Genomic DNA, 8290 nt, shown 5'->3' with positions numbered 1-8290 from the left:
TGCCATGGCGAGTGCTTGAGGACGGCGAAGAAGAGAGAGGGATGGTCGGCGCTGGAGGCAGGCGAGAGAGAGAGATGGAGGTGGCGAGTGTGCGACGAGTGGCGATGAAGACAGACTTTTATAGCGGCGAGGGGGCGGCAGCAGTGTGGACGCGCCGCCCGTGTTCAATGAAAGGCTGACCGGCGGCAGCCTTGACATTGATTCGCGCGGGAGCAGAGGCGAGGCGATGAGGACGACGAAGCCTAGTCGCTGACTTTGCGGGTCCACAAGGGTCGGGCGTGGGAAGTTTTGGCACCATTTTCCTTTCCCCCGGCGGCCCCAGTCGACCCCCAGCGTGTTGGGTTCGGTTTGGGTCCGCCGCCGCCAAATTCGGCCTAAACCAGTGAATTTTGGACTCCTGAAAATGCGACTGGACTTTTTTTGGCACCGACCATAAAAAAAAGTGCCATGCGGGGCTGGGGGGTGGGGGGGGGGGGGGGTGGCAGTGGAGATGTTGTTACGAATCTTGAGCACCACTCCGCCGGGCCTATCCGATGAGCTACCACAAGGGTACTTGCAAGCTAGTTTTTTTTGCGGGGTACTTGCAAGCTAGCTTTTTTTTGCGGGGTACTTGCAAGCTAGCTAGTAGTGCCTCGCTTATGGTTTAGAACGACTTTAGCAATGTCATCATATTGGCCCAATCGACCTAATTAAGAACTGCTAATATGGTGATTTTGGACCTAAGAACATCATATAAAGATGCAGGAATTAACTAATTATATTACCTTAAACATCCTATTTTGCATATTTATCAATTGAAATTACCAATGATCTGGTAAGGAAAAGAAAGGTCCCACTTATATGTAGTTTGCCATTGTGGAAAAAACAGAAATGGGATTTTTCGACCGGGTCCTTGTATCGAGAGATCTTTCGTCTGCGCCTCCTTGCAGCTTAAGTGGGCTATGGAAGGCTAGAATCCCATCAAAAAGAAAAATAAAATCTTTCTTTGGCAAGTGGCGAGGAATAGGATCTCAAGTGAGAAAACGCAACGTGCTGGGTGATGACAAGGGCGTATGGTGTGGCGATGATGAGACATGCGATCATATCATTTTGCGATGCGTCGTCGCTAGATTCGCGTGGAGTGTGCTTCGGGCGACTACGGGTTGTACGTGGAATCCGGGATCTTTCTTGGATGTGTTCCGTTTGATCAAAGCCTCGAGTGACCAGGATCATAGGCTTTGCTTGCGTGGGGTTTGCGGCCCTTGCGTGGTCTCTTTGAAGAACCCGTAACAAAGCAATTATCGAGGGTATATTTTTTCGACATCCGGCTGATGTGATGTACAAATTGGTGATCCTTTTACAGCTATGGAAGCTTCTGGCAAGCAAGTGTGGAGCAACTCGTAGCCAGCCTTCGCACAAGGTGCTCTGAGCTACGACACGCGGGAAGGAGGGACACCACCGGTTGGGGAACCGCCCGCCTTGCCGCCCACGTCTAGGAGGATGGCTTTGCACATTGTGTCGTGTCAACTGGTCCTGATGGACCTTGCATCGCTCTTTGTTTTGTTATGTTCTGCTTTCGTTTATCTTTAGCACTTTGTGGACTTGTCTGTTAGGGCTTCAGTTTAAGTTCGGGCATGTACCTCGGCTCTAAAAAAACTCATATATATAGTTCCATATAGTAGCATGTTTTTTTTTCCTTTTTAGTGGAAGCAGTACGTAAGATGTTAGTAGCAGTATTATTTGATTTATTTATTTTGATAATCAAGTAGTTATAATAGATTGAAATAGGCCAAGGGTCGCATTTCTTTTGTACCACACCGAGAGGCTGGTCTTTTCTTTTTCCTAAGACTAGCACATATGCCCGTGCGTTGCAACGGGAGAAATGTTTTTTCGAGAAGCACCGAGATAAATAAATTATGTGTTCACCAAAAACAGTATCAACGATATCCACAATGGTGGGGCGACAGAGCGAGGAGCTGTGGTCTTTTCGCGAGTCATGTTTGTCCCGCGAGATCTTGATAGTGGTGACATTAGTCGGCATGGCGGCGACGAGCCAACTTGTGTTTTTTTCCTTCAGGTTCACCTCCGTGTTAGGGCAGTAGTTGTCTCCTCATTTGGTAGCTGCGCGGCGACCCTCAGGGCACGGTAGCTTCGATCAGTCTCTCCAACGATTACGTAACCGGATGGATTATGCATAAATCTCGTTTTATTAGCATAATCCATGCATAACCAGACAATACCTTCTTTATCAGGGTTTATTCTTTTTTTCAACGCTCACGTGCCCATAGTTCTTCAAAATTAGAGCCAAACCAACATATTCTCTTTCATTGACACGTACCCATAATATATTTCAATTATAGAAAACAAACATATTCTTTTTTATCGTCAAATAGCGTGTGGGACGCCTAACAGTTCACATCTGGGCCGGCCCATTGAGACGCACCAAAAAGACCTATGTTTGTAAGGTCTAATATAAATTTAAAAAATGACGAGTTGAAGGATCAAACTCGCGACCTCAAAAAGTCATCCACGGGCAGCTAACCCACCAATTAATATTTAACAATATGTTGCAGCGTCAGATTCAAAAAAAAAATTATGTTCTTTTTTCTGATTTTTTCCGCAAATAAATTAATATTATGAATGCCAAATGTTTTTGAAAACATGAACAATTTTAAAAAATGCGAACCATGTTTAAAAATGTCGTTCATTTTTTGAAAACTATGAACATCATTTGAAACAGGTAGACTTTTCTTTAAAATTCTTAAACAAATTTTGACAACATGAACCTTTTGAACATTTGTTGAATGTGTGAACATGTTTTGAACATTTGTTGAATGTGTGAACATGTTTTGAACATTCAGAACAAGTTCAGAAAATGTGTTTTTTTAACCACGAACGTTATTTTGAATTTGCAAATATTTCACGAAAACAATTTATAAAATCTGTAATATTTTTAAATGCAACTTATTTTGAAAATCTTAATTTGTAATACACAAACATTTTATCAAAAAGTGGAAACATTTTTTAAATTTTGAACACATTTTGGAACTGGATTTTTTTTTAAATTTTGAACACATTTTTTAAACAAGAATGTTCTATAAATCTGGAATATTTTTTAAAATGCAACTTATTTTGAAAATTTTGATTTTTTTATTGTGATTCACAAACATTTTTCAAAAAGGGAACATTTTAATTTTGAAAACATTTTGGAATGGGAACAAAACTAATTAAAGTTTTGAACATTTTACAAGATAGGAAAAAAATTATATTCTGAATTTTTGTCTAAATATGGCAAAATTGAAATTTTGGACGATTTTTTTCAGATTTTAATTTCCGAGAAAAGGGAAAATAATGTAAAATTGGTAGGGAAAAAGAATCATGAAAGAAAAAGAGAAAGGAATAGGCAAAAACAGAAACAGAACACATGGAAAAAGAAAATGGGCCGGCCCAGTCTTCGGCGTCCTGTGCGAAGCTCCAACTATTTGACGCTTCGTGCGGCAAATAGGCTTTCGCAGCTGTCTGGGCACATAAATATTTGGGCTGGCTTCGCCGGGCCACAACGCATGCGGCCCATGTACGAAAATTATTTTATCTTTTCTAGCAGACCGATGCACAAAAATTTAGTACCACCTCGGATAGAGAAAAAAAAACTTTACGTTGGTGAACGGATGAAAAAATTGGAGAAACGCACCTTCCTTTATTAGTAGGTATAGATAAGATGAAGAGGTGGTCTTTGGTTGCAGGCTGAAGCGATCGGAAATCTTTTGCTTCCTGCTAGTACTCGATTGATAGTACTTTCCACAGAGGTTCTTCAACAAAAGTGGATATTATTGACTCAAAATGAAAAGCATCAAGTGGATAAAAACACAATGAGCACACACCCGGCCTCCGCATATAGCTAGAATGCACACAGCCACTACGAACACATGCACACACACAAAACGTCGGCAAATAGCAAAGTCATATATGACCAAAGCTAGCTATGCCTAAGCGAGAAAAAAAGAAAAAAAAAACCCAAAGCGATCAAACCTGCGGTTGACAAACTACAACTATGACCGTATCCGCACCAACCATCTCATGACACCACAAAGACAATAGACAATAAGGTTCCTCAACAGCAACGCCTTCAAGAAGGGAGCATCGCTCAAACGATGTCGTCACTGGATCCAACCACCAAAGGCCAGATTCTAGGTTTTCACCCTGAAAAACCATTCCGAGCATATCCGAGCAATGCCTCCAACAAGGTAGCAAACAAAAAATATCGCCATTGCCAGGTTAACCAACTCGGGCCAGACCTAGGTTTTCACCCCGGTGCTCATCAATGTTGTGTTGTCGCCGCCATTTTTCCACAATCTCAGTAGGTACATGCATTTGGCTGCCGCTGCTGCACCACCATATCCTCTGCCTCTGCGTCAAGCCGTCGTTCGTAGATTGCATCTCACCACTGAAGGAAGCCACCGGATCTGCAGAAAGAAATCCTCACAAGAACTTTCGATGGCCACCAAAATCCGCCACAAAGCCGTCACCGCATGCCGGGAGAGGTCACCGTACGGATTAACAATGACGTTGATCCCTCACCAGGCAGACGCTCGCACGCCTCAAGGCGCCACCAGCAGCGCGGGCAACCATGTGCAGGCCGAGCAGGTGCCAACCGAAGCCGGACCCTAGTCCCCGTGGCTGGCTGGATCAAGATCCAGTCCAAGGCCGAGACAACATGGCCACCCATCCCCTCACCGAGGACGGCTGATGCCCCAGCAAGATCAGCGATGGGAAGGATCGTATGTGGCCGCCTTCCATCAGATCTACAGAGGGACACCTTGGCTGAAGCCGGGAAGATCACAGGCGAATGACAATGTGGAACAAAACAACTGGTGTGCAAGATGTCGCAGGAGATGCAGGCCAGGAGATCCCGCCCAAGGAGCACCGGGCGCTGCGCCGAGGAGCCCCGCCGCCGCCGTTAGCCGGGCAGGCTTCGCGCGCCGGCATCCTCTGGCGGCGGCGTGAGTGGTGGTTGGGATAGAGGAACGCGGCCCTCGGTTTTGCGGGTCGCCCCCGAGTCGCCTGGGCGTGGCGACCGAGCGACAACGGGCAGATGGCCGGGCAAGCAGAGGGCAACCGCCGGGTGTCGCTGCAGCTGCACGCGAGGGCAAACGCCGGGCTACTCGTCGAGGTAGCGTGACAGCTGCAAGTTCCCCCGGAACTCGTCGAGAATGTATGTACACATGACTAGGCGTTGGGGTTGCCTTACAGGCTACTCGCCGAGAATACAGGACTAGCCTTGGGTAGGGCTAGCTAGGCTGGGTCATAGCACCATCACCAGCAACGTGACCGTAGCATCTGATGTATCGTGCATGTACCGGCTCCCAACAAAACTGCATTGGATTTCAACTGCTATAAGGCGACGTGTGTAATATTGCATGCACAAAAATAAAGAGCGCGTAGCGTACCTTCGGTTTGGCAGGACGTTTCCCACGCGGGCAGGATGAAGAAAGGAGAAAGAAGTTCTAAGTAATAGCTGGCAGGACGTTTCTTGGTTTGGATCCATGAGCTGCAACTTGTGGACTTTGGCCGGGCAGGCGGGCAGGGAGGTCCACCTGTCGTGCTGACTCCGTCCTCCTGCAACCAAAAGATCATGGGGGCACCGGTTGTGTCGTCAGAGGAGACTGCGGCGACTCCGGCAGTCCGGAGTGCTCTTCCCCTCATCCAGCGGCCACCCTCCTCTTTGTTGAGGCCGCCCGAAGGAGCCTCCATCTTGTCGTCGTCGTCATGCTCTTGGAGTATGCCATCGCCCTCCTGCTAGAGGAGCTCGCTGTTGACGTATAATGTGCTGCCTAGTCTCTTCCATCAGATCGGTCTTTTGGTTGCATTGGCTAGAGCATGCACTTCTACATGGTATCAGAGCCAAGAGGTCTTGAGTTCAAGACATGGCTGGCGCAATTATATTGCAGCCCACTTTCGGTCCACGTTTAGGCCTGAGAGAGCCACACATGAGAGGGAGTGTTGACATATAATGTGCTGCCTAGTCTCTTCGATCAGATCGGTCTTTTGGTTGCATTGGCTAGAGCATGCACTTCTACACTCGCCGTCCTTCTCCCCGGATCTGGCCGCGAGCCTCTGTCCTTGACCAGCGGGAGAGGCAGCGGCACGCGAGCATGGCCTTGGACGGCAGTCTATATTTTTTTTCGGTGAGCCTTTTTTTTTGAAGAATGGAAGTATAATTAAGGGGAAGAAAGGAGAGCAGTTGGATTGCAATGGACGGCCGATCGTACATGCTACAGTACCCATACAGTAACCACTTAACTGCAGAGGAGCCAACTCTTCTGTGTTTCAAATTCTAGATTTGTCCCAAGTCAAACATTTTTATCTTTGGCCATCAATTCCTATAAATTTGTACAGTATAATGACGAGCATGATTCTAATGGTGAATCTAAAAATATAAATCTTATAATCTTGAACTATAGAGTGAATTTCAATTTTTATCCATAGTCTAACATTTGTTGTTGCCGCTTTCTCTCTCACGCCGGACGAAGGTGGAAGAAGGAGCACATTTTTTTCCCGGCGAGCAACGCCCCGGCGACGAACGCCCCGGCGCCCAAACGCCTCCTTTATATTCAGCACACAGGCTACATCACGGCTGGGAGCTACACCCAGGACGAAGTGATTACATGGCTTTTTATACCCACGGCGCCGAGCAACTGCTTCCTGCGGCACTCACGGCCACCACGCACGCACTCAAAGGCCAGCCACACCAGCCACGAACCATGCACAGACGCACGACCCGGCCACTACTCCATCGTAGTGCTTATCCTCTAATACCGAGCCCAACTAGGTAACAAACTTGGACTCACCAAGCCAACTAATTCCGTGATCCACGCTCCTGCATGCAGCTAACAGTTTATGCATGTCAAGATTACTACTAACATGCAGTCCTCCTCACAGTTGCTGGTACCAGAAGTAGAACCAATGCTTGAAAGTTTTATCTTTTTTGTTGCAGCAATCCAACCTTCAGATATCGGGGAGCTTCCGGTGTCTGAGCCCGGTCTGACGTTATTGTGCATCTCAAAATACTTGATGTAACCTTGGAGAACAACGATGGTCCGAACATACAACGGATAAGCCCTGAGTGGATCGGGCGACAGTGGCGAAGGTAGTGGGATGTAGCGAAGACTTTGGTTGCTGTCAACGAGGAGAAGGTCACAGATGAGAATGCCCCACCTGAGGTCGACCCAACCCACTGAACCAAGCTCCCCTCCAATGGTGATCCCCTTGTTCGGAGAGTGGAACTCAAAATCCTTGGGCGAATCAAGATGCATCAACTTGATGCTCCATGCCTTTGTCTTGGAGTTGTTGAGGTGGAGATTAAAGTGCCCATCGGTGTACTCCCGATCAATGAAGGCCCTGCGGAGCACGGCGATGAAGAACATCTCTTGGTCGTGGCAGTGCAGTAAGGCAACCTCTTGGTCGTGGATCCTGAAGTAGGGGGGAGAGTGGACGAGCTTGACCGACGGCGGCGTCTTCTTGGTGCCGGCCTGGTAGACGAAGTAGCGGATGTTCTCAGTGTACATGTGCTGGCGCACGGGGCAGATGGTGATGCTGAGCAGGACGAGGCCATCCTCCGTATAGGAGATCTTGGGCATGTCAGCGAATGCATCGGGCTTCAGATCTAGGCAATGGACGGTGAAGCAGGAGACGCGCGGCGGGGCAGCCGGCTAGAAGGTGACCAGGATGCGCTTGCCCTTCTTCTTGGTCCTGCTCCTGCGGCCACTGGCGGTGGTGGCGTTGGTGCGGTCGCTGAGGTAGCCGAACGAGTCGATGAGGATGGTCTCCGGGAGAGGAGAATCCGGATCCTCGGGGTGGATAGGCGGAGGGATCTGGAGTAGCCGGAGTTGGTGGTCATCCATCACCATGGCAACCGAGGAGGTCGATCGATGCGGATTTGTTTTGCTCGTGCAGGCCGAAGCAGGAAGGCGTCGTACCTTGATTGACTCCGCATTGCATGCGTTGATCAAAAGGCGTCGTACCTTGATTGACTCCGCATGCATGCGTTGAGCCCGCTGCTTGCACGCGTCGCTCGCCTTTTTTTTATACTACATACAAATGAAAACGCGATTATGAAGCAGACCGTAGAACACGTGAAGACCGGAGAGGCCGGGTGGCGCCTTTACGAAAACAAATCCTTTTCTTTTCTTCTCTATTATATAAGTACTAAAAAAATACGTATTCTTCTTCTTTCGTGAAACAAAGCCCCCCCCCCCCCCCCTCAAAAGAAAAATGAAACAAAGTCCGCAGCATGTACAGTGGGAGCGAGATC

This window comes from Aegilops tauschii, chromosome 6, assembly GCF_002575655.3.
Source record: "Aegilops tauschii subsp. strangulata cultivar AL8/78 chromosome 6, Aet v6.0, whole genome shotgun sequence".
NCBI lineage: Eukaryota > Viridiplantae > Streptophyta > Magnoliopsida > Poales > Poaceae > Aegilops > Aegilops tauschii.
Note: the sequence above shows the minus strand (reverse complement) of the source record.